The following is a 25,755-nucleotide window of genomic DNA, read 5'->3' on the forward strand; positions in this document are numbered from 1 at the left end:
ACAGTCATGGGAAAATTATTAGACCATTGTTTTCTTCAATTTCTTGTTCATTTTAAAGCCTGGTACAACTAAAGGTACATTTGTTTGGACAAATATAATGAAAACAACAAAAATAGCTCATTAGAGTTTAATTTAAGAGATGATATCTGGACATTTCCATGGTTTTCTTGATAATAACCAAAATCATTATCAATATATCATATCTTAAATAAAACTTTTATGAGCTATTTTTGTTGTTTTCATTATATTTGTCCAAACAAATGTATCTTTAGTTGTACCAGGCATTAAAAGAAACAAGAAATTGAAGAAAACAAAGGTTCTAATAATTTTTTTCATGACTGTATTTTGTATTTACTCTGATCAGCTCCTTTTATTTTGAAAAACGGACATAATCACACGTGTTTCCGTCCGTTAACTTTACCAAGTAGCGAAATAAACAAATAACGAGACAACCGTTGATTTAAAGTGTTGTGACCATGACAACCGTTGATATAAAGTGTTGTTACCATGACAACCGTTTAGGACTTTCGTAGCTCTCATATAAGAGAATGAAGGATACGAGTTAAACATTTCCCGCGTCTGAAGCTTGTTTACATCTTAATTAGTTGCACCTGGAGTGACTTGGTAAGCTATCTTTCCACTTCTGTTTAGCTAGTATTGTTTTGTTGTGTGTTACAACCGAAGTAATTTCCACAAAAAGGTCATTTTGGCATCTTAACCTACTTTCGTTTGTTAATAATATGTCAAATGTATGACGGCTAACATATTTGAAGCTTAAAATGTAAGTTTCAAAGTAATATTCACCATGTTACAAAGAGAGAAAAAAAGGTTATTATAATTTTGTGTCTTTTTTTTGGTAATTTTGTGTCTTTGTTAAATAATTTTGTGTCTTTTTTGGTAATTCTGTGTCTTTTTTTTTGGTAGTTTTTTGTCTTTTTTAAATAATTTTGTGTCTTTTTTGGTAATTCTGTGTCTTTTTTTGGTAATTTTGTGTCTTTTTAAAAATAATTTTGTGTCTTTTTTTGTGTGCAATTTTGTGTCTTTTTTTGGTAATTCTGTGTCTTTTTTTTTGGTAATTTTGTGTCTTTTTAAAATAATTTTGTGTCTTTTTTGGTAATTCTGTGTCTTTTTTTTGGTAATTTTGTGTCTTTTTAAAATAATTTTGTATCTTTTTTGGTAATTTTGTGTCTTTTTTTGTGGTAATTCTGTGTCTTTTTTTGGTCATTTTGTTCTTTTCTTAAGTAATTTAGTTTTTTTTTCCTGTCATCTTAACTTACTTTCGTTTGTTAATAATATGTAAAATGTATGACGGCTAACATATTTGAAGCTTAAAATGTAAGTTTCAAAGTAATATTCACCATGTTACAAAGAGAGAAAAAACAATTATTATAATTTTGTGTATTGATATTATATGATATATGTAATATTGACTAATTACTCGTCATGATGCTGAGTGGTATTTTTTGATAAGAATCAGTGAACTGCAAAATTCGTTTTTTTTTTAAAAAACATTGGAAATGTGTATGTTTTGTTTGTTGTTTACTCAAATATTGAGTATGAAACGGTTTATTTTTATTTTCAGAGTTGATATTTGTATTCGGTTATAAGCATATTTTGTCACAACAAAAATAATTCTAATATCATTTTGTCAATTAGAATAGAATATCTCTAAAAAAGGTATTCTATTCTATATTCTACTCTGATCTATCCTAATTCTAATATCACTTTGTGAATTTGGAAGTTGAACTAGAGAGTAACAAATGGTTATTTTTTACGTTTTAAAGAATTTATATTCAGTCAGGGCTTACTTTGATGTTATGCTCTAGTATGATGTTGTTTAGCACAATAGAGACATAAAGAAAGAGAAAGAGATGAGATATAAAGAAAATCAGAGCAGACACTATAAGCCTGTTTGTTAATGCAGGTCAGGTCTTTATTGAGCGAGCAGATCCAGAGAGAAGATCAACGAGATGGCGAGCCTTCCAGCTGGACTTCCAGGAACCTGAATCTCATGTGGTAGGATCATGCCATTTCATTTTGATTTTGGATTGGTGTTAGCTTGAAACCACATTTTACTGAAAGAGTGCATTCATCAGACCCCGACAGATCACACTTCCAACTGATCTGAACTCAGAGTTGACTTTGGCCAATTTTCACCGACTGGAAGTTACTTGAAAACTAACAATTATCCAACATGATCTCACAGAAATCCGTGAAATAGCCACGGAATCGCTCAAATTTCCGTGAAACTGACACGGATTTCGGTACAATGCAAGTTAATGACAGTCATATCCCGTGGCTATTCCAACATACAAAGTGATTATGTACATTCACTGAGTGAATATTTAGAAAATAAAACATATATTTCTCGCTAGAAATGTGATCAAAATCCATTTTTGTGCAGAAACAAAGTCAAAATATGAATTTTTTCACTAAAAATGAGAGAACTGTCCGCCATGTTTTTTGTTCTGACCGCCGGAACCTTGAAAGTCACGTGACTTGGAACAAACCAATAGGAACAAATATCAATGGGATGGCCATGGGATATGACTGTCTTTAACTTGCATTGTAGCGAAATCCGTGTCAGTTTCATGGAAATTTGAGCGATTCCGTGGCTATTCCACGGATTTTGAGTTAAGCGAAATCCGTGGCTATTTCACGGATTTCTGTGAGACCAGGTTCCAATTATCTTGAGTTTAAAGGTGTAAATTGCATTGTTTTAGTGTTAAGAAGTACACTTAACTGGCAGTACGTAATCTGGCCAAGAAAGGAGCATTTGCTGCTGAAAGAATGTGGCCATATTTGGCCAAGATCACCTCAAAATGTGGTCTGAGTGATTGGATCTTGAATGCGTCCTCTGTGCGTCTTGAGTGCGTTCACACCTGCTCTTGGAGCTGTCCGCTTGTGATGGACGCATGTTAATATCAGGTCTGAATGGGACCCAAAGCCGCAGATTGACTGTTGCAGTTATGGGGAGAGGGCTGGCACTTATTAAGAGATGTGCTAAATTTTTACCACAGCAATGAATCTCTCACATTGTTCAATCAGTATTATTAGTAGTCAGGGTGTCTGCCGGGTCTTAAAAAAGTCCTAAAACGGCTAAAATCCAATAATTTTAATTTGACCCTTTATCGGGCGAAGAACTATATTTGGTAACTTCAGTGGATATCAAACTGGGTCCCCATGTCTCTCTGTTTGGTCGTAGAACCACATGGATTTCTTCCAGCTAATCAGCAAAGATCAGGCTACGTCACAGACAGTGACACCATGACATCTGACCAGTCAGTATGATAATCCTATAATAATATTCACTTTATTGACCTTGACCTCCAATGTAAAAATGAAAAATTTAGAAAAAAAACATGCAAGAAACAGTTGTACAAACAGAGTTATTCTTGAACCTATGACGGCATATTAGGGGCAAGTATGAATAAAAATAAAAATACAAACCCGGGGAATGGGGGGTAATATTTCGAGAAAAAAGTTGCAAATTTACTAGATTAAAGTGGCAAATCTACAAGAAAAAAAGTTGCAGATTGAAGAGATTTAAAGTGGAGAAACAACAACTTTTTTCTCGCAGATTCACCACTTTAATCTTATAAACTTTTTTTCTCAAAATATTATCCCCCTCCCCTGGGTTCCTATGTTTTTTTTTTAAGTAGCCAAATAAACAAAAAACAAAAAATAAATAAAATAATAATAAAAAATAAATAAAATACAATAAAATAAAATAAAAAGGGACATTTAGAGAAGGGATCCAGAATGCTTGGGGGAAAAAAAACAAAAATTAGCTCTAACAATTTGTATATGTTGTGCCTAGTGTTCGACCACCAAATCAACATACCAAAAACAATTACTGGCCATTTTAAAGTTGTATCAATTTATCCTAATTAGAACCATCTATCTTAATCATCTAAGGATGGAATGGACTCGATCAAGGAAAGAATGGGATTCCAAGTCTAACAAATGCATAAACTTCAGTCTCGCTTTTAAATGCTTCGATTTTTGAGTTCAAAACAAATATTGGTTCGCAATAGAGAAGCTTCTGGTGTTTTTAGTTAGGTTAAGCATTTTTTTTATTCCATTGTGAAAGAGCTGTGAATAAATTCATATACTTTGCAAGTAATTCCGGGCCAGTATGGATGTGAAATGGGTCTTAAATTGTATTCATTATGGTCTTAAAAAAGTCTTCAAAGGTCTTAAATTTGACTTGACACCTGCAGAGACGCTGGTGTGGTCAAGTGTGTCAAACACGGCCTTTGAGCTAACATCATCATGATGCACATGACTTTCAACTGGTCTTTGGTGCTGGACCGGCTGCTTATTTCTCTGCTCTGTTTATGAGTAATATTGTCAGAATCGTGAATGTCCTGTACCATTAACTTTCACATAGTAGTAATGGCCATAACTTCTCTAATAGGCATGTATCTAGAGGTTGTTTTTTGCTTCCTGTCTGTTTTGTTACGTTCAGAGGAATGCAAATATGTTTTTTTTTGCCGTGAGACATTACCGTTTAAAAAGTAAATCCGTGTTTAGAGTTTGAGGAAAAACTTTTTTGTCTTGTTTTCTTGGTGTTTTTCCTTTTTATGACACATTGGATTTACATTATGATTTTATCTGTATGTGGACACCAGAAAGAGTTGTTGCTACCTTGGTAGCGGCTAATGGGGGATCCAAATGAATAAACATCTGTATATGCGGAAGAACAGATACACGCACAGAAATACACATACAAAGACATAAAACACACACGGCATGTGATGGATGCTAAGATGCAACCAAAGGCATGACATGGTATGTTACTGATAATGACAGCGGCACAGCAAGAAGGAAAAGAAGATGAAAGTAAGATAAGTAAGACAAGCGATAAAGAAAAGATAAGTGACAGGATTGCGGGAAAAAAAAGACTTAGGGGAGGCAGATAGTTTGATGATGAGACAGAAAGAGAGATAGACAGGACGAGAAGAAAGAGAGAAGGAGGCAGAGAGGGGCGATGATGTAAAATGGAATACCAGAAATCGTCTGGTGGGGCTGAAAAGATCAAAGAAATCATACTTCCAAAAGCCTAGATGTCAGAAAATGGAGACCAATTTATTGTGGATGGCAGCGAGCCTGGCTCCACCTGTGAATTACACTCTGTCAGCCGGAGCAGTGCCGAAACAATGCCGGCCCCTGATGAAAGAGAAGGAGAACATGATGGGAAATGACTTTACACAGAGGAAAGACAAAGATTCCACTTTCACACTCCAACCTTCAGCAGGACCAGTTTGCATGCGGCTCACGGACTCCACTTTCATCACTGTATGAAATACACTAATGCAATAATTATTGTTAATATGATGGCAGGTATGGACAATTTATCATTGTTAGCTGCTCAGCCACTGCCAACTCAATTCTGTGCGTGCGCTGGGTGCAGGAAAAATTAACCAGCATATAATTTGTTCAAACTTTATTTTCTCCCTGCTCGGATGGTCGGTGATTATCGTCATTATTGTGATTATCACTCACTCGGCTCTTGGTGTGTTTGTTGTGCGCACGTCCAGACTGATTGTGCAGATGTATCGCAGATCCTTTTTCTCCCTCATATTATAACTCTTATGATGTTTATGCAGGTGTGCGGACTCTTTGTTGTCTTGGTATTCCGGTGTGGTCGTTTACCTCGGGGGACACACTGATGCAGAATCTTTACTCCGGGAACGAGGACGAGAAACGCGAGGGGGAGGGGGGGCGAACAGAAGCCATCTATCAGCTGGCAGCTTGACATTGAGCCTGTACTCTTGAAGATGAAAGATGACACCACACACACACACTCATATTCACATCACACATTTTTTTTTACAGACGGCAGATACATTTCCAGACATTTCACACATTAACAATGCATCGTGAGACAATTCTACAAAATTCAGTTTGAAATCCCGCGGAACTGTTCATTTATTTATCGCGGATGAAAAGAGTCTTTCAAAGGTATTCACTTGACTTGTTTTTCTTAAAGTTTATAATGTATTTATCAGAGCCTCACGCAGTACTGTCATATGGAAAAAAGACATTTTTAGATGTTTTAATGATGAATAAATTATAGATAATAAGGAAATGACAAATATACAAGACAACATTTCCAACCACTAAGATTTAATTGCCTGAGACCAGTTTTACCTACTCATTCCAAACTTATATATAATAACAATTTTCATGATAATGCAAAAGTATTTTGTCATTGTCATTAATGTACAGCAGTGTTTCCAACACATAGGCTTTACTTTGGTGGGCCGCCCAGGAATATTAGGTAAATTAAGCAACCCACAGACTGTATAATAAGTGATAAGCTGATTATGGTGCTGCTTCACTCTCTTCTAGGCTTGGGCCACTGGTTGATTGATATTGAATTGATAATTGATGGTGGTCTGAACCAATTGGCAATGCCTATCTGACTGCAGATGGTTTGGCATTTTTTCTTTCTTTTCTTTAAAAAAAAAACACTGCCATGGTGAATTTTAAGGTGTACAAATTTCCCTCTTTTACCAAGGCAGTTCAAAGGACGGTTTGGAGCTGGGGCCTCATCTCGAACCAGTTCTTTTGACAGCCAAATAACCAGCTCTCGGCCAGCTTTCTGTGCTAGGTAGTAGAGGTGGGGGAAATTATCAATACGGCATAGTGTTGCGATATTTTGCCTGGCAGTATTATATTGATTCATGGCCACCAATTATCCATATTTAGTGTTCCGATAGCCGGCCCGCAGTATTTAAGTCTGTTCTTCTGTTTGTTCGGGAGGCCGAGACGGGCTCACTTTTACGAATATACTGGACAACTAGAAAATCTAAGTAATCTATTGGCGTCAGGGTATTATGTCGGGAAGTTACAGAACAGAATTACCTTTATTGTCATTGTTCAGAGTAACAAGTAGCATTACAATGAAATTAGCCATCATCCCGTCCAAACGTATACAACACACACAAACAGTAAGACAAAGTTGTCGAAGTAACGCTGCAAAGTTCAGCTATTCGGCTGAATTTAATTTTCTTGTCACAAAATGCAGTTGAACACTTAAATTTCAGTATAATGTATCGCAATACTCACCATATCGCAAAATGCTTAAAATCGCAATAATATCGTATCGTGACTCAAGTATTAGGATAAAATCGTATTGTGGGACCGATACGCTGATTCACACATTAACATCTTACGTTCAGTGTTAATAAGGACCTAATTGCTGTCCATATTGATCATGCCAATGTCATCTCGCAACATTTGTAGAGAAATGCAGTCCGCTATTGTTATTATGCTTGAAGTTGGCCACACTGAATCGACTATTGGATTGACGATGCTTAGGGAGGTCAATGCGATGATGGAGTTTTGCAGACAAACATTACTGACACCAAATTGAATGGAGTTGTCACTCTGGAATGAGTGCTGAGTCAAGCTGGTCTGCCTTTTGCCTAAATCAAACTGGTTGAAAACTTTTATACCGGTCCAACCAAGGTAAGGTAAGTGAATATTTAAATAAATAAATAAATAAATAAATATATATATATATATTTCTTTACCCCTCACACACAAAAAATGTATTCACTTATGGCTCTCCATTTTAAACACACACCTTAGTTGGACCGGTGTAAAAAAAATAATATATATATATATATATATATATATATATATATGGGACCAATATGTTTTCAAATGATTTGTTTTTATTATGATAGTCTATGCTGACAATATTATGGAAAGAACCCCACAGGGACAAACAACACTTCTCTTTACTCCGTTTGTTATTGTGCCCTAGCAGGCCTTACTCAAGGAGCAGTCTTCCCTTGAAACATTGTGTGGCCTCTTCCACATTGACAAAATAATGTAAATTTTCTGCAGTGTCATTGAAAATATTTTAGACAACAGCTGCACTTTCTGTACTCACAACAGAACACAACAGAATGTTCATGGACTCCTTCATTCAACTTCCGTTCACCTTTTCACCGTCGGCTCCTCTCATGAAATCTTCAGAACAAGACGTCTCCTTGAGCCAGACATGGTCGAACACAATAACAAACAGACCAGATAAAGCAATATTACTGTTTTATTTATCTACAAGGTCCTTTCCATTATGTTTTCAGACGCTTCTAATATCAATGTGAGCCTGTCTCGGGCAAAATCTAGCACTTGTAGTGAACATTTATTGATTAATGTCTCCATCAGTGACTTAGACCAGCGGTTCCCAAACTTTTTTAGCCGCGCACCCCTTCTATGTCCCAACCGGGTTGACACACCCCCAATCCCCCACACCTTAAAAAAAACCCAAAATGCAATAAGCTGTTTTATAGCCATATTAAAGGCGACATGTTTAATCATGCTCAAATGACCAGAACACGCATATAATTAAATAATCACCATCACAACAATGAGCTCTCACATTTGATTTAATCTGAAACACAGTTTCAATACAATGTAACAAAGTTATGCGCAAGCTTCCACTTTTAAGAGCAGAAAGCAGATAAGTTGGGGAAAACCTTATAATATTTTGAGCCGCGTCGAACAAAAATTGCAGCAAGTTTAAAGGAAGCTAACACAATCACGTCATCATAACACGGATTGGAAATTGGAAGAAGATTCTTCTACTTCTTCTACGCTTCATTTTAAGATGAAGTGCATTTTGAATAGCCTGCATTTATTTATTAATTAATATTACAGTTTTTGATTTTACATTTTACAACGGAAATGTTTATTTACACATCTTTATTGTGTGGGGAAAAAATTTAATTGTGTAATTATCAGACCGCCATTACAATTTTCATCTCGCGCACCCCCGAGCAGCAGCTTGTGCACCCCCAGGGGTGCACACACCACACTTTGGGAATCCCTGACCTTTCTCCACAGCACTGTGTCAGGGCTTCAGAAAGCTTTGGCGGTCATTCTGCAATTGGGGAAATTATGCTCCAAGTTGTATGTATTTCTTTCAACCAATCACAATTGCATTGCGGGATGCAAAGCCCCAGATGCAGCAATGGTGCCCTTGAAAGTAGATAGTGGAGATAGCGGAAGTATGCTGGCCTACAAAGTTGTCTCCGGTACTGCTCCTACCTACCTGAACGCCCTGATTCAGACATATGCTACCTCACGACCGTTGCGCTCTTCCAATGAACGGCGCCTGGCTCTGCCCCCCGTTGGTCCAAGGCAATCCAGACTCTTTGCACTTCTTGTTCCCCGCTGGCGGAACCACTACCAGTTCCTACTAGAGCAGGGGCGTCCCTCTCTACCTTTAAAAACCTCCTGAAGACCCATCTCTTAGAATAGAATAGAATAGCTCTTTATTTGTCATTGTCACATGTACAACGAAATTCAAAGTGCTCTCCAGTAAGTGCAACATTTAAGAGTCTCTAAAAATATGAATATAAAAAGAAAAAAAAATATGTACAATTCAAAATACCCAGTTTAGACAAACACATAAACACACCCAGACATACATGTATAGTCGCACAGGAAAAAAAACAACAAACAAAACAGCATGAAAACACAGTCGAGACAACAACAGTACAGAACATATCTCAAATGTGTTGAGCCATCAATGTGAATACAGTGCCAATATTATCGTTTTTTTTTCAGTATTGAGGGTGGTTATTGCAGTTGGATAAAAGCTGTGTTTGAGTCTGTTAGTCCTTGTGTTGAGTGATCTGTACCTTCTGCCTGAGGGCAACAGTTCAAACAGTGAGTGACCGGGATGGTGTGTGTCCTTAATAATGTTCTGGGCTTTTTTGAGGCAGCGGGAACTGTGTAGTTCTTCCAGTGTGGGGAGAGGGCAGCCGACAGTCTTTTGGGCGGTGTTGATGACCCTCTGGAGCGCTTTTCTCTGAGCTGCTGTGCTTCAGAGAGCATCTTCTCTCCTAGACCACACGATAATTCTACTCCTCAAAGAATTGTCACTAGCACTTATTGATGCACTAATAGCTCTTATTGCACTAAACCTTGATTGCTTGCTTTTACTCTTCCTGTAAGTCGCTTTGGATAAAAGCGTCTGCTAAATGTAAATGTAAATGTAAGGGAAAAGAAAATAGCGCGTGAGAAACATGAACGATGGCCGGCTAATATCAACTGTATCTGTATCTGTATCTGCATAGACCCTGTGAGACCATAGACGGTATACAGAATGGTGGACATGTTTCCACTTCCTCTAACTGTACAATAGTGAAGCCAAAATATCCCCAATACAGCAACTTCCATCCTGCATTGCTCATGAGATTTGGAGCCAGAGTCTGTGAAGTAGTGACAAAAAAGATCCTGGATAGAAGGAAGATGACGCATTACAAGCTTTGCCAATGCTATGAAATTGTATAAAAAATACAAATTAGTGACAAAGACTGGAGCTACAGTATCAAGTTCCCACCTAAACACCAGTCTAAACAATAGTGAGTCAATCGCTGTCAATCATGGCGTTACACCTCTGTTTTATATAATCAAACATATCAGAAAAATGAACATCAGTGTGATGAGAACTACCTGAAATGACAGAAACCATCTTTCGGAAAAAAATTATTTGACTTATTTGATTAATTTGACCTATTATTTTTATTTTTTATTTCGAACATATGCGAGTAACACAACAAAGTAAACTGAAAAACAAACAAATCCAATGAGAATAATCAAAACAACAATAGCAATAGTCAAAACAAAAGCTATAATGTGAACGTAACATGTCCGAAATTTAAGTTTTTGAGTTTGGTCCATGTCCCATTAACTAACAATGAGGGAGTGCTGTTTATGAGCTATACTGTGGCCCACCACCAGGGGGCGATCAAGATGTTTTGTCATCTCTTGGCCACATCTTCATATACAGTCTACTGGTGAGACAGACTACTCTAGATGGGGACTTTCATAGTCTCTACAGATTTTAAAAAGACTCTGAGTACACACTACATGACTGGTTTGAACAGATTTTTGTATGACGACTGAAAGACTGGGGATCACACACTTAACGATGGGGGATCACAGACTACATGATTTGTCAGACCGACTAAAGCCAACTCAAACTCTGGCAGGGGCGACAGTTTAAAGGGTAAACGAACATACCAGTTGGAGGCGGTAATGCATCAATTTGTTGTTTGTCAACTGCCAACAAAACTTAAAGAAGAAGAAAAAGAGGAGAAGGAAGACGTAAACAAACATGGATGACGATCAGCTCGCTGCTGCTGTTGTCTGTGCAGCCATCTGTTTGGAAAAAAACATCAAGGAGAAGAAAACGGGGTTTGGGCCGATATATTCCTGCTACTTCCTGTCGTCTTCTGATGCTTTCCATTGGCTGTTGGCAACACATGTTTGTAGCTGGGTTTGTAAAATGACCTGATACCTGATAACGTCCAGATTCGGCTCAAAAAAAGTAAACGACTGAGTTCAGGTGGGCTCTGTTCCCCTCACACACTTGCAGATTTGCATCTTTACCCCTCACACACTCTAAGAAATCATTCAAGGAGCCTGTAAATGTGACAGTAATATAAAGGTAGGGATACTAAATAAAAATGCTGAATATTATCATGATGAGTATTTGAGTTGACTTCATAAAAATTCATTAGTAGAATTCCAACAGGAATCTTTGTGTAAAATATCCATATAGAAACTAAGTTTACTTCTTCAAATAACAAATAACAAATATTTAAACCATGTTATCTGTGAGTCAAATATTTGTAATAATAAGTGTAAAATCAGTCAGTACAACACATTTTTTAAGAAAAACAAAAGCAAATTTGCAGTTATATCATACAAATGTTTTCAATCATATTTTCTTAGTTTGTTTAGTGATTTCTACTCAGTTTTCCATGTGGTTAACATAATATTTCAGTTACATTTACTCAATCTATGTGGTAATTGAGCCAATTCATTCAGATGTACTTGAAAATATTACTCAATTTTTTTATTTAATATTTAGTCATAACTTACGTTTTGTTTAACCGATTTGAGAGCTTTCAAATCAACTCAATACTTTTAAGTGTAAAAATGTTGCACTGATTGATTATTTGCACACTGCGAGTGCACACTAACAGATTTTTGTGCCAACTAGCCGTGCCGACTGTCCCCAACTAGTGCAGACTGGTGCAGACTTTGCCCAACTGGCAATCATGGGTAAAATCTGGTAACAAATCTTGTAGTGTGTCCTCAGCTTTGGCCACAAAAAGTCCAGTTTAAAAAATAGTTTCCCATTATTAGTTACAACAGGGATGGGCAACTGGAGGCCCGGGGGCCGCATACGGCCCGCACCCTCACTTGAAGTGGCCCTCAGTACAACTACATGCATTTGAGCATGAAATCTTAAAAGTGCAGTGTAAAAATGCACAAAATTACTTCTTGTAATTAATGTTGGGCTGCTGTTCTTGCACATAAAAAAAAAGAAATCACAGTAAGTGGTTATTTTTTATTTGCTTCAAACCTTTTGTATTCCTATTTATACTGTTATACATGCATTTGAGCATGAAATATGTTAAGTTACTGCACTGTAAACATAGTTAAAATTGCAGTTTCATCATATCTATTTAAGTGCACGGCCCTATATGTGGCCCTCAGTGGTGGAATGTAACTAAGTACATTTACTCAAGTACTGTACTTAAGTATAATTTTGAGGTACTTGTACTTTACTTGAGTATTTCCATTTTATGTAACTTTTTACTTCTACTCCACTACATTTTGAGGCAAATATTGTACTTTTTACTCTAGGATAAAGCTGCCAGTTTTAGTTACTTTTCAGGTTGAGATTTAACATAATATATATGATCAATGTAAAGTGATTAGACATTTTTTTTAATTAAATCTTTTAACAGTATATTAAGTAATTAAAAGAGCCCAATCTTTAATTAAAACACTGCATACATTAAATCACCAATACAAATAATGTAATAATATATTTAGAATATATAAAACAATTATAGTGGGTCCATTCTGCATAACCCGAGTACTTTTACTTTTCATACTTTAAGTAGATTTTGATGCTGATACTTTTCTACTTTTACTTCAGTAAGATTTGGATGCAGAAATTTTACTTGTTGTGGAGTCATTTCACAGTGTGGTATTAGTACTTTTACTTAAGTAAGGGATCTGAATACTTTTTCCACCACTGGTGGCCCTGTGGTAGTGAACATGAAAAATTGCAGCATTTAAGTTGCCCATCCCTGAGTTACAATATATAAATAGTTGATAACTATAAGCTTCCAGTCTTTGCAGTCATGTTTGGTATACAACTTTTTAGGGAGATTGTTGTTCCTCTATGGCTCACTCAAACTGAACAGCCAGTTTTCCTGACACCGAAGCACAGAAGATTGGATTGTTCATGGTCACCAATTGCCGCCTCCAACAGATAAAGGTAGTCTATGTGAATGTGGATGTTACTCAGTGTCAAAACACAAGTCTGAAATGTTGTTTTTTTTGACAGAGGCTTAGTGGGACAAAATTACAATGATGTACCACTTTTGTCCAACCTCCACATGCTAGCTGTTAAGGTGTCAGGTGAAGTGCTTGTTGATCATACAACAGCACCTAAAAACTCTTCCCCATTCACCTTTCTGACTTGAGAATCAGAAGAGCTGAGTCCCAACATTTCTGTAACTTTGTGAAAATGACAAGCACACCTGCTCTGTGCTGAGAAAGTGCTCTGCCTAGCTTTACCTGTCACTTGGTACCAATGAGTGAAACACAATGAATGGCTTTGAAAAAAGGACAGTGAAAGTGTGCACGCTCTTATCCCCATTTAAAAGATTATTATCTTTTTTCTATGACAGCAGACTCTTTGACCCGCCTTTAAGAGTGGCCATTTGGAAGAGCAAAAAACACTTTTGCCTTCAGATGTTGGCAGAACACACGTGCCAGCACTACTCTTCAAAATCAACAAATATAGGATAATGAATCGACAAATGTAACACAAATACAGCCCCGCCATTAACCCTCTGGAGTTTGGGGCTATTTTGTCGGTTTTTGACTCCTTTTCATTCTGCCTGTATATAAACCACTTAAAAATCTTTATCATGATGTGTTGGTATCATTGTTTTCAGCACAACCTCACCTATATGAACTGATTATTATTTTTGAATTTTGACTTACTGGATCAACATTTTAAACACACAAAAAAACACACATTTTTACAACACACAAAAACACTTAAAAAACACAAACATTTAAAAAACACACATAATAACACACCAAAAACACACACATTAAATACAAAAGACACAAAAAAAAAAAAAACACACACAAAAAACACATAGAAAAGACACTCACAAAAACACACACAAAAAACACCACATAGAAAAACACAAAAACACACAAAAAAATTACAAAAAACAATAAACACAAAAGATTGCATTAAAAATGCATGAATGCACACTGCAAAATTAGAAAAATCACAAAATAATGTTAGGACACTTGGTCGAGGTGTTTTTTTTACCTTGTCTGAAAAAGGGTTAATGCATTAAGTTGGACATGGAAACTTCTGGAAAGACACGTTTTTATGTTGTGACGTCATGAAAAAGTGGTGGACTCCAGAGGGTTAAGAAACAATCTGAAACTTACAAATTTGTGGTCAGGGAACATTATGCAGAGAACAGGGTTTTAGATGGAACATTATGATTTCACAGAGATGAATTACAATGAATAATATTCAATAATTTTTGCTTGTCTTCTCTTTTTTTGTCCTAAGTTCCGTAAGCTCATGGTTAGGGTAATTTATCAGATGACAATACAGTCTAGCCTTGTCTAATAAAACTGTGCTTTGTGAAGTTTAAAAGTATAATATGTAACTTTTCTACATTATAATGTCTTAAAACAAGTTCATCTACAGTACCAATCAAAAGTTTGGACACACTTTCTCATTCAATGGTTTTTCTTTATTTTTATTGAGTTAATTCATGGAATTCCTTGCCTTCTTAATGTGTTTGAGACCATCAAAGCAAAAGGTGGCTACTTTGATATAATATTTATAATATCGTCACACAGTTAAAATAATCGCCTAACTCAAAATTGTTTTTTTTGCCTAAATCATCTCCTCCTATAGTAAAATCTCCTCCATCCTCAGTGGATCAGATCATGTGATTTTACCCCTTTAAGATAATGGCCTATGTCAAGTGTGTGACTTAAGCGGATTTATTATGCCTAAGTCAAAATAAAATGTGACTTAGGCATTTTTTTGAACATGCCTTTGTGACTAAAGCAAGATATGGTAACACTTTATTTTGAAGGTGTCTACATAAGAGTGACATGAGCGTGTCATAAACATGACATGGGATGTGTCATGAACATTAATGACACTTTGAAGTAACATTAATGCTCATGATACTTGTCATGTCATGTTTCTGACAGGCTTGTGTCACTCTTATGTAGACACCTTCAAAATAAAGTGTGACCATATCTTGCTTAAGTCACAAAGGCATGATCAAAAAATTGCCTAAGTCACATTTTATTTCTCTTAAGTTACATCATTTACACACAGTGTTATTACTATGCCAATAGCCATCCTTTGTTACATCCTTTTTGAGTGAAATGATCAATAAATGTCATATGTTACACTTTTGGTGAAGTTTTTTGTGTTTCCTGCAAAACTTGAAAAAATGACATAGGCGATTTTATTTTAACAGGGAGACGATATAAAACCCATTCTGGTTTGTTTGACATGTTTCTGTTTACTACATAATTCCCTATGTGTTCCATCATAGTTTTGATGTCTTTAATACTAATGTATAATGTAGATTTCATAAAAATAAAGAAAAAAACGATGAATGATGGTGTGTCCAAACTTTTAATTGGTACTGTATGTTATGTATGTTGTGACCGTCTGTTAGTGGAATCATGTTAACTCTGCACATGCCACATTTTCATGCTGCACCTTTTAGATTTTCTAACAGGATGAAGGATTTTAGTCATCAAGTGTTTGGCTATTAAGCAAACATTAGTGGCAGCTTTCCAGTAAACAGCATGGGAGGAACACAGATTTTTACATGAAATTGCTTTATTCAGTGCTTTTGCTGGTTTTAATCACCTGTTCTGTTTATATTGGAAAGGAGAAGACCTCTGCGGATAAATCTGCTGAATATCCGGATCTTAAGTTATCAAAGAATCTTTCTGAACAAATGTTAGTGGCAGCTATCCACAAACGACTCAATAGAAGCACGCTGAAACTGCTTTATTCAGTGTTTTTACCAGCTTAAAAAACATCAAGGACAGATTTTAGTATGAGAAATTAACACAGAGATTTATGAAATTAGATTTTTTGAGATCTAATGAATGCTTATACACCAATGTGGAACATTTGTAATAGAGGTGGGGGAAAAAATCAATAGTATAGTATAGTATCGCAATATTTTGCAGGGCAATATTCTATCGATTAATGGCCGCCAAGTATTGATATTTAGATATTAAGGCAGTATTTTTGCCGTTTTAGAAATATACTGTATATACTGGTATATATAAGTAGAAGATCTTAGGAATCTATCGGCACCATGTGCATCAGGATATCATGTCAGGAAGTTATAATAATGCTGCAAAGTTCAGCTTTTTTTATGTTTCATTCAAAAAAAAATTCAGAGCAGTGAAGCTTAAAGTTTTTGAAAGTTTGATAAAATGCTGCAGTTGTTGTCGTCCAACATGTTTGATATCAGTTCAGTTTGACTGAATACTTTGTTGGTCAGTCTGTGGGTTTGACTCTCATTGTGGAGAAATAAAAAGACTGAAGTGAGATGAACAGACTGAGAATTTTCTCTTATTTGACAAAACAATTCTTGATTTAATTTAATTTTGTGGACACAAAATGCAGTTAAACAGATAAATCGCAATACTCACCATATCGCAAAATGGGCAATATCTTAAAATGAGCAGTCCGTGGCCTAAAGGTAAGGAATCGGGCTTGTAACTGGAGATTCGCCGGTTCGAATCACCAAACCCCCCTGCACAGCTCCCCGGGCACAGTAATGTGCTGCCCACTGCTCCTTGCATGGTGTGTTCACTTGTGTGTAAAAAAGGGTGGGTAAAAGGCAGAGGTTTCTCCATTGTGGGATTAATAAAGTAATTAATCCTAATCTAAAATCACAATAATATTGTATTGTGACTAAAGTATCGGGATAATTTTAATTTTTTAATTCGTATGGGGGGAAACTATACGGCTGTACACATTTCCACCTGCATGAAATAAAGCCAGTCAACAAATATATTTTTTATTTATTTTATTTAACCTTTATTTAACCAGGGAATATCCCATTGAGATTAAGAACCTCTTTTTCAAGGGAGCCCTGGCCAAGAGGCAGCAAACACAGAATACAGTTACATATTTACATAACATACAGACCTTAAACACATCATGAGAAACAAGTGCATGTTATGGAATTGGCCTCAATAACTCTTAGTTTGGATTTAAAAGTGCTCAAAGAAACAAATTCAGTTAATTTCCATTCTTTCTGTAGCATATTCCATGCATATAAGATGGGCTGAGACTTTTTAACCCCCTGAACAACCTGTCTCTGTCTGTCTATTTCATGTATGTTTGACTGATGAAAAACCTTGTTACAAGTGATGTCATAACTCCAGGTCAAAGGTCATAGCTGCTGAAAGCACGGGAGCTTTGTGTTGGACCGCAGGGAGGAGGACGTTTCCAGGCCCGGGGCAGCAATAAAAGGCAGAGACAGGCTGCTCAGGGGGTTAAAAACTCTCAGTACATCTTACATTTGTTGTCTGACTTTATTTCATCATGTAGCAGCTTCTTCAGGACATTTCTCTTTGCAGAAGTGAAATCCTTTAACAACAGCATTACTGCACACTATTTCAAGTCAGATGTCGCGGCAGTAGTGGCAGCTGGTTTATTTCTGCTTAGAAAACAGATTACTCTTTATTAAAGCCTCAAATGTATTTATCAGTGCGCTGCACACCTATAAATAAAGTGAAACGAGGTTAAAGTTGACCAACTCCACTCGTTGGTTCGGCTCCACCGGGCCAAAAAAACTGCAGCTGCATCTCCACAGGCTCAGACTCATTTGACAGGGAATCTCTCCTGTTGTTTGGGCAGCGGTCCTTGAGGCCAGACTGCGGAGCTTTTTTCTCACCATGGGAGCCGGTTGTGAGCTGGCCAGGACAGAGGAAATAGAAGCCACAGTCGCTGGCATGACTCCTGCACAGCCACTGGCCTCGAGCTGCTGGAAGACGTGGGACAGGTGGCCTTCGAAGGAGCCCGGCTACTGAGAATTGAAGGCGAGCCAGAGGGCAGTGGATATTTGACAGCGGAGAAGGGAAACCAGACGAGTGTATTCAGCTTCTTAAAGCATTCGGCTGCAAAGACTCCTGAGAAGATAATGAACAAGGTCGGCTTAAAATTAACTTTCTGGAATGAACCGTAACTATCTGTGACGGTATTTTATTCACTGGCTGTAGCCCTTTTTCACGGGCTTGTTTGAAAGGCTCATGTTTTCAACAACCTTGTCAGTTTGCTGCTTAACAAAACAGCAAAGTGTCTGATCATAACACAGTGCAGATTAACTGACTTATTGAGAGCCTTGGGATAAAGAAGAGAGCTTTTGTCTCTTCTCAGCAGGTCCCTGAGTACCTGCATCTCTTGGACACACTGCAGGTTTTGAATAAAAGTTAAATTATTTAACCGTCATGACAATCGGATGACATCTTCATCATTCCACAGAGAAATAAAGGAGCAACAGGACTCGGGAGTGTTCGTTGCCAACAGTTGTTTCACACTACTTAACACTCCATTTAAGAAATCATTAACTCAGTTTGTCTCCGTAGAAAATTGAACAACCTTGGAACACTGATGTGATCATACACTAATTCAATGTAAAATCGTTCAGAGGCAATAATTAGAAATGAATAGCAACAGAAAAAAGCAAGAAGTTAGCCAGCGGGAGGCCTCTGTTCCATCAGTCCCCCGGAGCCAATGTGCACTTTCTCCCATTCAATTTCACTTCATCGTCGCCGCATTCAAGTCATGAGATTAGGATTAAAGAATTTTGATGGATTAGATTCATTCCATGCATGATCGATGAAAGAGGGTATTTAACCTGCCATAAAATCAACTTACAAGGCAAGTTATAAAGCTCTCTGCAGCCCTTAAGGTGTTGGGGAAAATGTTACGCTTGCTGCAGCGACTTAAATTAGGCTGATTTAGCCAGCGGCCGGGTGTTTTACCTGGTTTTTTTTTTCCCGCTCTGTTGGAGCCGCTGCTGATGCTGACAACATCTTCTGCTTGTAGGCTCTGTTTGACTTTTGTTTGCAGTTGATATCCAGCTGGAAGGAAGCAAGCATCTGGATGCACGGGCATATCTGCTCTCCAGCATGCACACTGCAATTAAATATGGCCACTGACACTGCTAATAATCATCAAGCAATTATCTATGTCATTTATTGACCCAGTAAGTGATTGCTGTCCTGCTCTAACATCAACTTAATGTTAATACAGTTACCGGATATGATTAATTTTGGCACTGCTTACTTTCTACTGTCTGATTCTGTTAAGTGTGTGTGTGCTTTCTTTGATGGAGAGTATAATGTTCCACAGAGCAAACCAGCTATAGCCAATAGGCTATTACCACAAGGCACATTTATTCTCCCACACCTCTAAAAACATTGTCTGATGTCGACGTATAATGTGTTTGTGAGCGTCATTATCACGGATAGAATGATTTCTTTTGAGATTTCATCTTAAAGAAAGGTACTTTTTAGCAGTTTGTGGGTGTGAAGCAAAAAAAAAAAAACCCCGGAATTGCATCTGTGCTTCTTGCAGCTCAGACGAAAAAGGGGTCATTTAAGTTCTGTCTAAACAGATGTTCACTATCACACTAAAATTATCCTGAGCAAGCATTCCTAGACTACTTATAAATATGCTGTGTACTCCAAGTTTAGGGGGCCTTCAGCCATGGGCTGTGAGGTTGCATAAATCCCATCAAGGTCTTGTTTTATTGACACACAGCACATTTTCCCAACTCATCCTGATATGCATGAGTTTTAATTGAATATATTTATTGTGTTGCTTAGTAGTGGTAATATAGGTGAGACTAATTTGCAAAATAATACATAATAATACATATAATAGAATACATAATACAATAGAATACAATCAAAACGAGTCCAAAATGAACCAAGTGGCAACCTCCAGGCCTCAAAATAGAGCATTTAAGTGTTTAAACCTGCATTCTTTCTAATGGCCAGCAGGGGGCGACTCCACTGGTTGCTAACATGGTGTCGTCCAGTTTAGGTGTTGTCTGTGTTCTCAAATTCTTACCCTTTAAGAGTGTACTTACTCACCGATTTCCAGAATTTTGCGGGATCGCGATCGGCCGATTCTTTTACGTCAAACCGATCTTATCTACCTCCGCAAATGTCTGAAAGTGCGTCTGCGCGTACGCGTACTTCTGCATGACTGTGTTGTATGTATGTTGTACTATAACGAAACCAAGAACTCAGGACACTTTATTTATGGTTGCAGTTCTTTTGTTAGTTTGTCCTGTAAATTGTTGCTATTTATTTTAAGTTCAATGCTTTATTAACTACCTCAGACATTGTGATTTCCTTTATTTGTTAAAGAAAAATACTGCTGTGTTATTTTTTTTCAGTAAAATAAGATTCAAACATTGTAGGTGTATGCTGTGAGTTATAAAAAAATCGGTATCGGCCAAAATCGGGATCGGCAGGTCAGGCTTTTTAAAAATCGGTGATCGGCCAGAAAATTGCAATCGGTGCACCCCTAGTACTTACAGTTTACATTATTTTGGTCGCCTATCAAATCTGGTCACTCAAGGCTTAAAAAAACAAAGATCTCAAAGTCAGAAAATCTAAATATCCAAAATACCAAACTCAAACCTTCACATTGGTAGTTCAAAAACCAATAGACCAATTATTTGTATACCAACATTGACAATGCATGAGCATGCTGGTTGAAAAGAAAAAGGACCGCCATTAAGAAAACTGTGATCGCGAAGAAAACTAGCTAGCAAAAAAGACTACTTTCTCACTGGACCTTTCCTGATTTTGCTGTTGAAATGCTGTCTCGATATTATAATAACTTGTCACTATTGGATTGATAAGTATAAAAAAATGTATAAAATGATAATGTAATGTATATGACTCTATTAGTACCTTTACGGTTTTGGCAGCCCACCGCACAATACGACATGAAAACAGATCTTCCTGTGATTAAAGTTTTCTTGTGTATTTATGCCGAATTCTGACTCGTTCTGCAACCGAGGTGCACGTGAAATCGTGTCTGATGCGAGAGTGACGTGTTCTGATCGGGGGTCTATTGGTGACATCACGGCGACTACATCTAACGGAGACACTACCGCCGCAGTCTGCAGACCGCGAGCCACTGTGCTCTGCAGCCGGCTTGCACTACTCTTTTGGCGGTCAACCTAGCATGCAAGCAGTGTTGATGGTGGACGCCAGATCCAGAAATTCTCAGTTCGGGAGGAAGAGCAGACTTGCTTCCAGTCCTTTCTCAAAGTTTCGGAAAACTAAATATTAATCATAGCAAAGTATAATCCATGTCCTCAGGGAGACTTTAAATAAGAAGTGCATTATAAAAATGAAACTCAAATAACAAAACTCCAGTTAATAGAAGAACAAATTAATTAACACATTTGATGAAATTTTGCTCTTTTTGGTCATTTTCCATTTAGTAGGTAGATATGCACAATACATAAGTATTGGCTTTGAATATTTCTGAGCTGACCCTGAACTCTCTGACTGCACTTGGCATTCATTAGATATCTGTGATTCAGATTCTGGGGAGTGGGAGCCAACCTTCACCAAATTAAATAGTAATTAGCCAGCCAGGAAGCAAATTACTATTTTTACTGTTTGATTATAGGTGTGGGGTTTATTAGCATTTTTTGAATCTACCATGAAAAACATTTGACTTTAGCTTTAAATAAGTAAGTAACAAAAGACCTTCTGTTGGTCGAGAAGGCAGAAACTCTTGTCTGTTCACAACCTGTATAAGACGAGCAGCAAACTGAATAAAATGTTTCGCAAATATGTATTTATTTTTCATGCTTCAGAACTATTAGGTTGTTGCGCTCAATCGATTTTATGGAAGCAGCTGATTGCTTCACTAGAAGAGACTCGCTGCTCTGTCGAGCCGCTGAAATCCTGATTATAGCAGTGTCACAGAATGGTGCTTCTATCAAACAAACAATCTCTGGCTGAATACAGACACCAGAGGCTACAGAGAACATGGTAATTAGGAGTTGACCAAGTTATGTTTGGTTTTTTGGCAAACATTTCTTAAAAAGAATGCAACAGCTTGTGTTGTGTCACAAGTTTGTTCCGTTATTAGAGCCGGTTCCAGGTTGATAAAAAAACTCTTTAAAGCTGCACTAATCAACGATTGGAAAAGTAAACACATGTCATGTGAAAGGGGTCACTCTGAGAATTTTAGTAATTATCAATTTTCACCCGACTCAGCAGTTCAAATCAGTTTTATGGAGCATTTTAGCGTCTTTTAACTAATTGTTTTGTTTTTTACAGCCCTCAACTTAACTGCTCGAGTTCCCTCTCAGCACGCTCATCAGTGCTGTTTCTGGATGCAGCAGGCAGCTATTTTCAATGCAAAAGCTTTGATAAACCCACTGTACACAACAGGCACAACACAGCAGACAGACAAAGTTAATGACTAAGCTGGTGAACATGGTGGAGCTTTGTCACAGCTTTGAAACCAGTTTTTTATTCAGAGGTTACAAACAATACAGCTAAAAAGAGAGAGAATATTGGACGTCTGTCAGATGACAAAAGATGCAAATCATTCCCCTCACGTTCTGTGTGTTCTTAAATTAACATTACATACCTAAAAATACCTTTATATCCATTTTGACACTGACTTGTAACAGGGAGAATGGTTCCTCTGTCATTCCCAGTTGAAGCCTCTAAAACCATTTCTTGCACTATGTAGTTTGATCAGTGTGTAAGAACTGCTGCGAGAAGAAGCTTCAGGGACTAACACACCATCATGTACTGTATGTCACTGGTTTTGGTGAAACTGGGTCATATTTTATGGACAAAAGTGTTTTTTGGTTTTCCGACTTATTTATAGGTTCACGAAAAAGCTCCAGAATTAACAGGTATGTAGGATATTACTTAAGTCAAGTCAAGTCAAACTTTATTTATAGAGCACATTTAAAACAACCAGGCTTGACCAAAGTGCTGTACAGATATCACAGTTGCAGGAAATAAGGTAAAAACTAAAATACTAAAACACATAAACACAATGCAACAATATAATAAAAAATAAAAACAGACTTAAATAAATTAAAATTTTAAAATTGAATTTTATGATTTTAAACACAGCCAAGAAATCTAGTTTTATTTCTTTTTACATGTTTTCAGCTGTTATTTTGTACCTTGTAAAATAGTGATGGGAATAATTAATCGATGATTGTTTAATGGTGGTTAAGAATTTGGTCGATCACGTGGAATTTTGAATTGATCTGTGTATTTTTCATTTTAATTTTATCTCTGAATGGTATCAGTATCACTGAACTGAAACACGTTGAGCGTTCAGTTCTGCAGCTGTACGTCAATCAGCCAATGAGCTGAGAATTGAGTTGAATAAAGTAAGAGTATTAATTTAATAGTTTAATTTTATCCAAAACTTATTTAAACACAAAACACATCTAAAAGTGAAGATTACTGTGAAAACGAGTTCGTTTTTTACGATTAACAGGAAGTCTCTTTTCATCCTTTCAAAATAAAACAAAAAAAAAAATCAAAAAAGGCTTTTGCATTGTACTGTATATATATCTTTTATTTGTATGCAATGTATGCATTTAAACCTAGCGATTAATTGATTAATTGATTAATTGATCAATTGATCGTTAACGTTATAGATGCTTGAGTTGGCAGGTTTCTTCCAAATGCCCATCCCTACTGTAAAATTAATTATTGTAAACTTTTACTTTTGGTGTCACAGTGGACACATGCATCACTCTCCTGGCTGAGGCCTGTGTGTGATTCCTGTGTTTTTCTAGTGTTTCTTAACTCATCTCTCAATGCTCCTCCTCACAAAGACTTTGTTACTCTTTATACTGCATCACCTCCCTTTCTCCTTTGCTGCTGTCTTAATCACTAAAGCCTCCATTATGAAGTGATATCAGTGTGTTGTGTTGTTGTGCTGCCACCTAAAATAAGTCAAAGATGCTTTTTATTGAATATTTTCTCTCTTGCTTTCCTTGAAGAGAAATGTAAAATGTTAAGAAGCCTCACTTTATGTCTGCACTGAACCTCGTAATCACCAGTTTAAATGACAAGTGTTGCAAGCTCCGACTAATACAGTTTTCTATTTGTATTCATAAAAGCAGCCTGCCAGCAAATATTTTCAGGTATGTGAATGTTTGGCTTCATGCAGAATAATACAATTGCCAATTGGACTCAACAATCCTACTGTATCAAATGTGACCAGCTGGACTGCTAAAACCTGCTATATCAGACACGCGGCGATGCTATTCTATGAATATTTTCCAACGGCCCTGTGTGAAGGACGATTGTCCGGATTTAGCAGAGCCGAGCGGCTTCTTCACCTACACCCCCTTCTCCCCTTACTCTTTTCTCAATTCATATTTTTGTCCCTTCCACCGATTGTCAACAGCCGTTTAAAGGCTGATATAATTTGCTAGAAGAATCTTTGCCAGTTGGATGAGTGACAGAGACAAAAGGAGGCAGGAGGAAGAGCTAAATAACAATGCATCCATATATGGTCATTTGCATTCAGACAATGGCTGGTGCACCCTCCCTGGCACAAAGCCCTTGTCATATTCATACCTGGACTCTCGCCACCAACAGACACACCATTATACAATCCGCTCGCCGCTGTCCTGTCTGTCCATGCTATTCTTTTGAGGGCAGCAGCGCTCTAAATGGCAAATGCCACAAATAAAATAGTCAGAAAAGGGAAAAAGGAAAAGGAAAGGAAAAGGAAAGGAGACTTGAGCGAGGAGGAGAGAAAAAGAGAAGATGACAGTGCCTTAGGGAGCAAACATCACCTCCTGTCTGGCTCCCTGACAGCAAGGAGCAGACAGGTGGAGAAGGGAGGAGGATGGAGCGGAGCAGTGTGTGTGTGTGTGTGTGTTTCTGCATGTGTGTGTGTGTGCAGAGGTGCGGCATCTCTCCAGCCGAGAGAAGGGCATCTGTCCGTCTCTGCTCGACTCGGACTATAGCGCGCGGCAGCTGTCTGTGTCTGCCGTGCTATTAAACACTATACCTGGCCCGCGTCTAGCCGCAGATCTGGACTACCATCATGCATCAGTCCGGCCGTCTGTTATCCTCATGCTATCTGTCACTCTGCCTGTCTGTCCTCGTGTCCGTCTATCACTGAAGCCAGGCTGCATGTTCTTATTGCAGTGAGCACAATTTTCTGTCCATTTGCCCACCTGCTTGCCAATCTGACGCATCCATCCCTGGCTGTTCTTCCTCTCCGTCATTCTACATATCATCACTGGCTTTTCTATCCCGTGCCAGCGCTCTCTCTGTTCCCTGTGGATCTTATATACTGATAGATGACTGGAAGATATACTGGGATCAAAGCTCCCTATTTGCTGCAGGGAGCTCCCCCTCCTCCCCACTTCATAGCACATGACAGTGGCCTTCAAAACACACATGCTGTCAGCCTCTACACATATACCGCTGCACATATACACTCGCTGGCACACACGGATAATAAAGTGCCTGCGAGGGCAGTGGATAAATAAAGTGTGCATGTGTGTTTGAACATGAATCTGCGAAGGTTTGTTTGATTTTTGTGGTTGTTTTTCTGTCCCT

At 37.5% G+C, this 25,755-nt stretch overlaps 1 long non-coding RNA gene across 1 annotated transcript in view; it reads left to right on the plus strand.

Annotated features, from left to right (window-relative positions):
• The first annotated feature begins 402 nt into the window (after window positions 1-402).
• Window positions 403-25,755, plus strand: part of LOC131980421 (uncharacterized) — a 108,457-nt gene continuing 83,104 nt past the window's right edge. Inside the window, exons 1-2 of the long non-coding RNA XR_009395226.1 lie at window positions 403-624; window positions 1,925-2,016. This is a non-coding gene — a long non-coding RNA (uncharacterized LOC131980421). The remainder of the gene's footprint in view (window positions 625-1,924; window positions 2,017-25,755) is intronic.

The sequence above is a fragment of the Centropristis striata genome, chromosome 11 (genome assembly GCF_030273125.1).
Source record: "Centropristis striata isolate RG_2023a ecotype Rhode Island chromosome 11, C.striata_1.0, whole genome shotgun sequence".
NCBI classification, from domain to species: Eukaryota; Metazoa; Chordata; class Actinopteri; order Perciformes; family Serranidae; genus Centropristis; species Centropristis striata.